General features: G+C 42.0%; 1 protein-coding gene across 6 annotated transcripts in view; it reads left to right on the top strand.

The window, feature by feature from the left end:
- The window catches only part of PCDH1 (protocadherin 1), a 184,871-nt gene that overhangs the window by 136,497 nt on the left and 36,422 nt on the right, over positions 1 to 11,952 (top strand). The window lies entirely within an intron of this gene.

Raw genomic sequence — 11,952 nt, 5'->3', positions numbered from 1 at the left:
AGCTATCTTCCATGTATAAACAGCTCATCCTTTATGTAGAATTCCTTATGAGGATGTCGAAGCTGCCCGTTTACACAGATCTTTTTTTTCAACAAATTAGGACCCTTCTGTTCCCCATAATGGTATATTCTGTAGCAAATATAGATTGCACGCTGCCAACGTAGCAATAACCGTGAATGGATCAGTATTTTTTTTTTTTTTAATAGGTCAGATTATCTGATTCAATTGATCCTATTTGTTTTTGTCCTTTTACACAAACCGGTTCTTGCTTCCTGTAGAATTGTTAATAGTTTTGTATATAGTCTAAAGAGACAAGCGATTTGTACTATGTTCCATGCTCCACACATCCGCACTATATGGAAGCACTGCCTAATGCAGCACTTTTATGAATGGCGTTAACCCCCCCCCCCTTCCTTCCAAACATTTCCAATCGATGTAACTTATGTTAACAAGCCTTATTTGATGATCTCTGAAATGGAACATTCAGTCTCTTTATTATGTAGCTGTGGAGAATAAACTAGTGGTTTTGGAAATATTGGACGCACGGAAGTCGCACCGGACAATTTGGAGACAGTGAATTTTCTGCTTGATGTATGGCAAGCTGTATATTGACCTGACCTTTCTAGTATTGCTGTATCTTCATGAAAAATGGATCTTGAGGAGTAACGCTGGCTCCTCTACAGAATTACAGAATGTCTATATCATAAGCACAAACTTCAAACCACTAGTATAGAAATGCTGCAGACCTAAGCGAGATCCCAATTATCTGTGCGCCCTTGTAAGTGGTTATCGGCTTTGTGTGCTTCTGTATTCTTGAATTCTTTCGATTTGTTATACACTACATTAAGGGCTTTGTACATAAAAGCAGTGTACTTGTCTTATTCTATAGTCCCCTATTTAGATTTACTACTTAGCAGTTGGACGTCTAGATATAGAGTCAAACCAAATCTTAGTAAGAAACTCCATTGTCAACCATCTTTATAGACTTGACTTGGTAGTGTTGTGTACGTTTCTTATTTCTCGGTCATACCATATATTAAAAAAAACTCTAATAGCTGGTGGTTCTTGTATTGCATTAAACTGGCCATACATATCAGATTTTTATTGTCTTTGATCCCGCTCTTAGGGTAAGTTCACACGTAGCGTAAATACTGCGGATTTTCCGCAACAGATTTTGTTGCAGAAAATCCTCAGCATAATACAGTAGCAGCAAAGTGGATGAGATTTGTTAACTCTGCGTAAATGAGCGGAAAAAATTACCTTTGTTGCGTTTTTTTAATCCGCAGCATGTCCATTGTATTTCTGTAATCGCTGCTTTTTTGTTGTGGATTTTCCCCATTGAATTCAATTTGAAGGTAAAAACTGCAACAAATAGCTGATGAGATTTTTGCGGCGGAGAAGCTGCGATTCCGCCGCAAAAATCACGACTCCGTAAAAAAGAATCTTATCCTTACCCAAAATTCTGTGCTGCTTCGTCCAGGCCGGCCTCATGGAATAACTTTTCGTCCAATGTGTGTCCTATGGAATGAAACGTCATCCCAGGAGGCCAGGCTGTAGGATGGCAGAGGGATGCGTCGCCATGGCTACAGAAGTGTCATGTGCAGTTTTCCCCAGTGGACATTCCAGCTGCAAAGCAGCACCACAATTTTTGGTGTTTTCCAGCCTGAATTCCCTGCAGTGCCATGTGTGAACATAGTCTTAATCTTTCTTCCTCCTCGAAGTAGGGTATGAACATCAACCAGACTTTTCTTGCACCACTAATTCCTGTCATAGTTAGGGAAATGGAAGATTCAGGTACCCCTTAAAAACAGGGTGGCTAAACTTTCAAAAAACTTTTTGGACATGTCCGTGCTCATACCCCCTTCGACCAAAACTTGTAAGAGCCCCCCAATCACTAAAATTAAGTGGAAGAATTGCTCTGGTGAGGGCTGTGCCGCTACGTTTATGATCAGCTTTCCTTGTAAAGGCGAGAAAGCAGTGTACGGGTTCTTAGATTTTCTATTGAGCCTATACACCGCTTGCTCGGATTTCCAAGGAAAGCCGATAAGAAATGAAGCGGCACAGCACTCACATGAGCACTTCTGCTGATTTAGTTTTAGCGATCGGTGGGAGTCTCGGTGCTCGGACCCCCACCGATCAAAACTTCTGACATGTACCTAGGACATGTGTGAAGTTTTTTTGAAAGTTTAGTTACCCTTAAAAGGACAACTCTAGTAAAAATTTATACGGTTATACCTTTTTCAGAACCCTCAGGTCCTGCACAAGATAGAACACTGTATCAGTTTTTCCTGGAGTGTTAGGCCGGGTTTACACGAGCATGTTCGGTCCGTGAAATACAGAGCGTATGTCGGCCGCGTTTCCCGGACTGAACACACTTCAGGGAGCCGGGCTCCTAGTGTCATAGTTATCTATGACGCTAGGAGTCCCTGCCTCGCTGGGAGAAAACTGAAAACATGATTACAGTACGGGACCGTTTCCCCGCAGTGCGGCAGGGACTCCTGGCGTCTCCGGGTCGAACATGCTCGTGTGAACCCGGCCTTACTTTTAACACCGAACAAGTCAAGTTGCAAGATTATTTTTCAGTATGACTACGAAGTACAGTTGCGCAAAAGAACAGACATTCTGTATGTCCCATGGACGGCTTATCGAGATTATATGCTCATGGATGTATAACTGTAGGCTGACATCTGCTGGCATGACAGAAATAATTGTCGATCTACATATAATATAGTATGTTTTACACACTAGGAAATGAATACTATTTATTTTTTTGATAAGTCCTAAAGGAGATTTCGACCCTTAATCGTCAAGTATCTATGGAGCTCCCTCCCGTATCTATGGAGCTCCCTCCCGTATCTATGGAGCTCCCTCCCGTATCTATGGAGCTCCCTCCCGTATCTATGGAGCGCCCTCCCGTATCTATGGAGCGCCCTCCCGTATCTATGGAGCTCCCTCCCGTATCTATGGAGCTCCCTCCCGTATCGATCGCCTTGCATAAAATATATTTTTTTTTTCTGAAAAGACAAGTGCACTTATACCTTGTAATAATTCCTCCCTAGCATGGATTTCAAATAGATATTAATAGTTGGTGCTCATTTCATTTATAACCTGGTTTAGCTTAAGACCTGTATTGCGTTCCAGGGAAAAGCTCTACATATAAAGTATTTTAATAATGCATCTGTCCGTAATGAGGGACATCCCTTTAAGCCGGATCCTTTGGGACTTCAACATCCCAATTATAAATAGGAAGCATCAGGCATAACACACGGGGGTCCATCAGTAATCCTAGATTTATACCTAAAGATTAGTGGGATTTAGCCTTGAATATAGTGATTGTTATCTATGGATTACTTACGTTTACCACAAATCTGATAAAAGTTGTTCTAGCTATTGCCATCTGCAAATATATAGCAACATTTTATAAGCAAGTTTAGAAACCTTGACCTGTTTAATAATATTTTTAATAATGGAGTGTCTGTATAGCTTATTGTATGTATTCTACTTAACTGGCAAGTGTCCAGAACTACCCCTAGAGTAAATTGCACTGCACCTCGCTGTACGGCAGTCAGTGGACTTGTGATATACGTTCTCATATGGAAAGCAGGTGGGCACTGGTGTAAAAATCAATAAAGCCACCTGCATTTTTAGTGTCGCGCTCATCAGGCGGTTTCTGTGCTGTAAGCAAACTTTAGAGAATAGTTGTGGATGGGCTATGCACAGCAGGTTGGAGTAAGATGTCCTTTACCTTTACCAAATGTTTAGGTGGCCAAAGACCCAAAGATGTGACCGTGAGCAGAGAAACATTGTAATACAATCAATCAGTCAATCGGGTTTTCCATCCAAAATAGAAAACTGGCCCTTTTAACTCTGATCCTCTGATATTTCGTCTTGCCATTAAGGATTCTGGGAAAGCTGGGTTACAATTTTAGTGGCAAATGCAATGGCAAAATATTACTGGAAAAGGCCATCCTAGCAGAATGCAAAAAAGCCACAATGTTTTATGAGGGAAGTCACACAGGTGCAAACTACTGCTGAACATCCACTCTCACACCTATCAGCAATGAGGAGGGGGGCTTCTTAGCAGGGGCGCTGCTGGGGGCTTAAAAGATCAGGGGCACAAGCCCCAAGACATATGTTTACTCCACCTCTCCCAGATTTTTTATAAATTAAATAAAAAAAAAATATATATATATATATATATATACATATATAGCGCCCCACAGTCATCCCCCCCCCTTTAGGTAGCGCTTTTGTGGTTCCCTCTAGGAGTGGAATGCCCAGCCAGAGCATTGCCGACGCTCTGGCTGGGGATTCCGCTTCAGGAGAAACCCCTGACGTCACTGTCAATACACGGCTAGTGATGTCAGGGGCACCCCAGAGCCAAAGTCCCGGGACGATCGCTTCTAGCTCTCTGCCTGAGATTACTTCTCTCCTCCTGATATCACTGTCCATATGTGGACTGTGATACTGTGATGTCTGACGCCAGCCCTGTGTGTGTGTGTGTGGTATTCTATCTCTCTACTCTATTCTATCTCTCGCTTCACACGCCCCCCCTAGATGGTTATACACACGCCCCCCCTAGATAGTTATGCACACGCCCCCCCCCTAGATAGTTATACACACGCCCCCCCTAGATAGTTATACACACGCCCCCCTAGATAGTTATACACACGCCCCCCCTAAATAGTTATACACACGCCCCCCCCTAGATAGTTATACACACGGAACCCCCTATAGACAGTGCCACACACAAAGACACAGATATAATTGAATGTGGTGGGTATCCGGGGCACCTGGCCAAAAGTCTGGGGCTTGTGCCTTGGATGCCCGGTGCTAGTGACGCCACTGCTGCTTAGTATTGTATTTGCACACAGAGGTCTTCTATGAGGTTCCAGTCACGAGGTTAGTGCACCATGCCGACTTGCAGTCTATTAGTTACGCCCATACTAGTAGATCAAGCAGGCTGCCCAGCATCTTCCAAGTATACCCCACAATCTACTGACGCCTTACTGACCCCTAACAATACATAGCCAGACTGCATCCTGACAAAATGATAAACATGAGGTATTTAGTATATATTTTGCCCAAAATAAGCACTCATAACATGTTTCAAAAGACCTCACTGAGTCTATACACTAAAGTTTATAGCAGCCAAATGCATCACATGTGAAAAACCATAAAACCAGTAGAAAAATACATGTTAAAGTATTAATTGTCAAGTTAATATCCTTTTAACCCATTTACAACTAAGTGCCGTACATTTACCGCTGTAAGGTTTTTCGCACGTTGCGTAAATACTGCGTTTTTTCTATTGCGGAAAATCCGCAACAAATTTCATTCCCACAATGCGTTCATTTCTAGTGGTTATTTTTACGTTCAGTCCCTGCAAATCCTGCCCAACATGATGGCCTTTTTAAATTCCTAAATAAGGAAGACTCCGGAAAATGGTGTTCAGTTACAAATCAGGTTTTACTAGAGGAATTAGTCATAATTATATGCGTTAAATAACTGATGTGGTAATTCTCACAAATCCCATGTTGTAAAATCCATAAACAGACTGAGGTTTATACCTCGTAATATAGAAGCCCACAAATTACACATTTTAATAGTCCCTTTTTGGTTATGGGGAAGATATTTTCATCAGGTGCTGACAGTTTTTATTAGGCATTTCTTAAAATAGGAGTGTGCATGTAATATGTAATATCTCCAATCCGCATGTGGAGTTTACCTTATGTTACCCAATTAAAATTATGGTTGCAATTAACATTCCACTTGTTTGGTACTTGAGCTTAGAGGTTGATGTAATGATTCAAACTACCAGTGTCCTGGATACCAGTCTCTGCTGTTGGTTTAAAAACTGCAATAGGATGAGTAGATAGGAGGCAGGTTATCACACACAGAGAGATTTTCGATGACAGTCACCAGCACTCTGTCGGAACATAGTTGCAAATTTTGGCGCATGATTGTTTTGGACTAAAAATTTGGATACCTTTTTACACTGCTCTTTCCACTTTTCAAAAAAGTATGTGGGGCTTGGCGATAAAGGTGGGGCTACACATGGCCCAACAAATTTACTATAACTTAAGCCAGAAATTGGCATCAATTATAGCGGAAATCTATGCCAACTCATAGCTGCCATAGATTATAAATTGAGGTGCACAGACCACCTAAGATATAACAAAATTATAAAGAACTGTGTGCCAGTATGCAATGCCAGTCAGAGTAAATCTGGCCCACTGTGTGGTAATGCCTGAGACACATAACTAACTTTGATAAGACAATATAGATATATTATCCAAATCCACTCCCTCTGTAATAATTGTGGCATGATCTTATGACCGTAGGTCCTGGTGGTCAGGATGCAGTCTCAAAGCTCAACCTACCTGGCCTCATCTAATATATCTACTTATGTATGTATTCTGGTGTTGCTACTATTACAGTCCAATATTTTCCGATTGTCTTGACCATTGGTGAACACATTTTGAGGCTTACTGTCTGTAAATATTAATAAAAATGTAGACTATCATACTATGAAGTGAAGGAAGCCACACAGTACAACTAAAGTTGGCACTTCTTCACTCTATCCCCCATCCATTGTATAAGGGAAGGGTTCATGATCAGCCAGTAGGTTCTCCACTCGTTCCTAAAGTTTGGCCTTTGGAGAGTCGGGACCATGTAAAGGCCCACACCACCCAAGAGGAAAAGGGAATAAGGTGAACCTGGGAATATTAATTTCTGAGAATTTTTGGGTGGCTACCACACTGAAAGAACTACCGATGGCATGTTGTCAATCGAACTTGGAATTAAATCTTGCAAAGGAATTGATTTGACAACAGTTTATAATCCGTCATCCGGCAAGATCAAGGATGTTAAAGCTTTCATGCAATTCACCAGAATCACAGGGATTCCATACACATGTACATAAATAAATAAATATATATATATATATATATATATATATATGTAAGTAAACATCCGTTTCTTTTTTCTTCCATTATTTGAAACCCAAGTCTAACAGTTTTCAACTTCAGTGAAATTCGCAATTCATATATAAGGATACAATATTTTTGTTAATCACAATGAAAGACAATCCATTCCATCCCTATCCTCAATCTCCTCTTTCCTTTCCGGATGTATCTGGGCCGCTGTGTCTATCTGCTGTGAGTTTATTCAATTAGAAGCTTCTAGCCCTTGGGTGTATAATTCCATTTTCGGCTGCTGGATCTCAAACATGTGAGGTTATCCCTTGTTAGTTCCCCAACGCGCGCACCCTCCCTGGCTGTAAATGCATTACCTTGCCATTCCATCTAATCATTTCCCGTTAAATGCTGCTAATTGAATCACACCGGTATTAGCTGAAACCTTCCCCCTGCTCGTGTTTTGTTTCTCTGCCTAATGGAGAGATCTCCAGTGATTTCAGGTGCAAATCTCGACTCTGACTTTGTTATTAGGGCTTCTGGGTGCAGGAATGCCATTGTTATGTCCTCTAGCTTTTTCCTAGGGACTGATGGTGAGCATCAGACTGCTGGGTGTGAAAGTGTGAGCCTGGAACAGATCACTGGGCTTATGGAATCAACATAAATCTGGTTAACACCCTAACCTCACATCCTTTACACACATGTCACCCTCTACACTCCCCACCACACCACCTCCCCTGACTTGTCGCTGCTAATCCATCTGTTGCTGGCTGTAGAAACCAGCTTGTTAGCCAGAACATCAACCCAATTAGAGGAGGATTTAAGCACTGTCCAGACAGAGCAAGTGATGGCGACACACACAAGATATGCAGCAACTTCGAGGATGGAGAAGACAGGGCCACGACAACGGTCCAGCTTTGACTGAACGTTTTCAACCTCTGAAGTTGGCCACGTTTGTTCTTCGTCCCACTTTAATATCTTTCTCTCCCTTGTATCTGAGTTGTTTTTCCTTCCTCCTTAGGACTCTGGGTTAATCCTGTACAAAGGCTCATTGTTTCTGTGGCTCATTGTGTAGAGCACAATTGTATACTTGCCAAGGTTAAGCTGATTCTTCGAGAAAATACCTGTGATACAACATCTAGTTTTTCTCACAATTACGTTTCGTTGTTTTATTACCCAGAAAGTGAATACTTCTGGGAAATAAAATGGATTTATAGACTCAAATATATCAGCGTTTCAAGTGACAAAATGACTACAGTTCACGTCTGAAGTGCCATTTACCTCAAAACATCAGATGTCACAACAACTGGTGTCTATTGTTCGAGATTTTTCTCTTTTGGAGTCTTATTTGGCTTGGTTTCCAACAACGAAAATAAAGGAAACTCCTGTCATAATGTAATTGTAACTTGATGACGCTCTTTAGGATACCACAGATAAAAGGCCTTTAAATTGTATAAATATCTTATTTTATATTTTGGATACATCTCCTGTCGCGATATTGTATTGAATTTCCAGCTGCTGTTTTCTAAACCTTTCTAACCCTGGGCAGAATCTAGCTGTCACATTACTGTGAGCACCTTACTATAGATTACCTGTATACGTATAACAAAATTATATAAGTGTGGAGTCTGGGACATACAGATGTGTCCACCCTTAGCTTGGCTTGGATTTGGTTAAGGACTTAAATTTCTCATAAAACAAATTCAATACAATATCGTGACATGCAAGCAAAACCTTTGACAGGCCGCAATCACATCACAACCACTTGGTGGCCACACAAATAAAAAAGGGATACTCTCTCACGAGATGACTATTCTATATCTATTTTTTTAAATTTGGTCCTCTCGTGCCAAACCTCTCAGGATATTTGGAGATATGAGGAAAGATCAGGAAGGAAACATCTGTAATTGATGTGACATATAACACCCACAAGCTGGCATCATGTATAAACCATGCTGTAACCGTAAACCCAAGGAGCATAATCTCTTTGAAGGTGAGAAACCCACATAAACACTATAGATTGTCCGTTTATGTATAAATTAAACTTGCTTTTGAGAAACGTTTTTGTGGGTGTAAAATTTAGACCTATGTCCAATCCCTCAATATATGAAACACACCCGCAAAATGCCTACAACTGCCCTTGAATCATGAGTAGTACACATGAACTGAACTGAAAGATATGGATAGTTATGTCTTTATCGGGGCAAAAAAACCTAACATACCTGAACACTGATTTCAGAGCCTGACCACTCACTGCTGCTTAGTAGCATAACCTCTATGCGCTAGATACTACGGACTGCTCCGTGCTGAGTCTATAATATGGAATTGGAAGGAAGGAGTCTGTAGAATGGCCAATCAGAGGAGGACCCCATGTGGGAGAAAATTGCCCTGTTCAAGCATTCTTGGAGATCTCTCCTTTTATCCAGGAGTCCCTCGTACATTAGAGTAGGCAACGCTAATGTAAATGGCTTTTTGGGCATAATAATTATATAGCGCCACTTATTCTGCCTCATTTTACAATGCAGACATTACATAATGACAAACTAATTAACAATTCAAACAGGAGGAGTGAGGAACCTGCTTTCAAGAGCTTACAAACTGAGGAAATAGGGGTGGGGACGACACAAAATGTAAGACGTGCTTGTCCAGTACAATGGTCCAGACGTCTTTTATAATCATAGTATAGACCGCATAAAGCTGCATGAGTCCGTAACCAGCCAGTATCTGTATATGACAGACATGAAGTGCAAGGAGTGTGGGGGCTAACGTTGCACGAAGAGTTGAAGTTCTGATGGCTAATGTAATTTGAGGGGATGGGGAGTCAGATTAGGGAATGTGATAGGCCTGTATAATAAGCCATGTTTTCAGGGAACGCTCAAAACGTTGTATGTTTGGAATTCATCGAATTGTCCTGGGTAGCTCGTTCCAGAGATCTGGTGCAGCATGAGAAAAGTCTTGAAGAGGGGGGTGGGAGGTTCGGATGATGGAAGATGTTAAAGGAACACTCTAGGCAAAATCAACATGCTAGTTGGGGCCTAAGGGAAGGAGCATGACCCAGGGTTTAAAGAAAGAGTCTATGTGTCATGCTCCACCCCTTCAGGCCTGGCACTAGGCATAGCCGTGTATCAGCTTTGCACGGAGTGTTCCTTTAATCATTAACTGAGCAGTTATTGGACAATACTGCTATTGATCACCAAGATCACATGGTTGATATAACATTGTCCATTCTATTGTGGCATAACCGGTTTCTTTTATTATAATTTGCAATTACAAATTAGGACAAATTTAAATTTGAATTGTTTCAAACAGAAAAAGTATTTTAAAAAAATATGTTTTGACACAGTAATTTGTCAATTTCTTGAATATCCTAGCTTAAATGAAATGAAATCCGTCCACTCCAAGCAGAGATAACAATATTGTGTACATAGTAAACCCGATTAATACACAGTAACGCTAAATTAAATGCAATGATTGCTTCTCCTTAATCAGAAATATCCTTTAAAGCCATAGCTATTGGGGTTACTTGAGGACGGCATTGCAGTACATGTAAATCTTGGCTCCTGCCATAGTGCTTTGTGGATCAGACTGTAAATGGCAGTTCAGTCTGCCTGCACCAACCAAGTTGGGTTTTTACTCCTGCAGGCATCTCTTGACCCCCTCAGCCTCAATGTAGTGTCAGAAGGGGAAACAAAGCTAGAAAACTAGAGGCTCTTTAACAAACAATGGATCCATTTGTTTAGTATTGATTAGCCCGGTGCTTGAAGCGAAGAGCTGTGTAGGTGTGCCTCCAGCAAGCTCTCTTGTTCTTCTGATTCTATGGTTCTCTTATGCGAGGAGTTCGATCGAAGCTCTGTAGTTTCCAAGAGTTTTGAACTCTCGTTACTTTGTTTGCCGGAGATTCCTCGCTGATCTGGCCTCATGCCCACCTTTCTCCGTCAACTTTTGTTGCTTGTCTGCATGTGTAATTATGTACTCCAGGGCTTTGGGCCAAGTGTGCTCTCGCCCTTTTGTATTTCTGTATGGTACATCAGTGTCACTGCTTCAGAAACTGAGTGGGATGGCATTGTTCTATCCCTTGTCGGTTTAAAGATCCTAGTGACCTTTTCTGCTCAGGCCATGTAATGAAAAACTTCCCTCGTGTTTTCCTGCAGACTATTTACTCCTCTGATTCTGCTACGCTTTATGATTTTTTGGAACTGAAGACTATTCTAATAGTAGAAAAAAAATCATAGAAATGTAAAATGATGCATAGATACTTGCCTTGAAGCTCCTTTGCCCTGAAACAAAACTTGTATGTAGTACCATCACCTGCTGATGACTCCACGTGCCACCCTATGGGATGACTCCACGTGCCACCCTATGGGATGACTCCACGTGCCACCCTATGGGATGACTCCACGTGCCACCCTATGGGATGACTCCACGTGCCACCCTATGGGATGACTCCACGTGCCACCCTATGGGATGACTCCACGTGCCACCCTATGGGATGACTCCACGTGCCACGCTATGGGATGACTCCACGTGCCACCCTATGGGATGACTCCACGTTCCACCCTATGGGATGACTCCACGTGCCACCCTATGGGATGACTCCACGTGCCACCCTATGGGATGACTCCACGTGCCACCCTATGGGATGACTCCACGTGCCACCCTATGGGATGACTCCACGTGCCACCCTATGGGATGACTCCACGTGCCACCCTATGGGATGACCTCTCTGTCTGGAGCAATGACTACTTTGGGCTATTAGAATAAGTTATTGCTTCTTTAAGGGGGTTTAACACTGGGCGATTATCCGGCAGACGAGCGTTCATAGAATGCTCGTTGTCAATAATTGCCCTATGTAAACAGAGCAGCAATCAGCAGATGAACGAGCGAACGCTCAATCATCTGCTGATCGTATCATTTTAACAAAGTAAAATATTATCGTTGTCGACCGCACATCTCCCTGTGTAAACAGGGAGACATGCTGCCGACATGATCGTATATGGGGACGAGCGATCTGAGTAATGACCCCTCGTCCCCATCT

Source organism: Rhinoderma darwinii, chromosome 3 (assembly GCF_050947455.1).
Source record: "Rhinoderma darwinii isolate aRhiDar2 chromosome 3, aRhiDar2.hap1, whole genome shotgun sequence".
NCBI lineage: Eukaryota > Metazoa > Chordata > Amphibia > Anura > Rhinodermatidae > Rhinoderma > Rhinoderma darwinii.
Note: the sequence above shows the minus strand (reverse complement) of the source record. Positions and strands in the feature narration are given on the sequence as shown.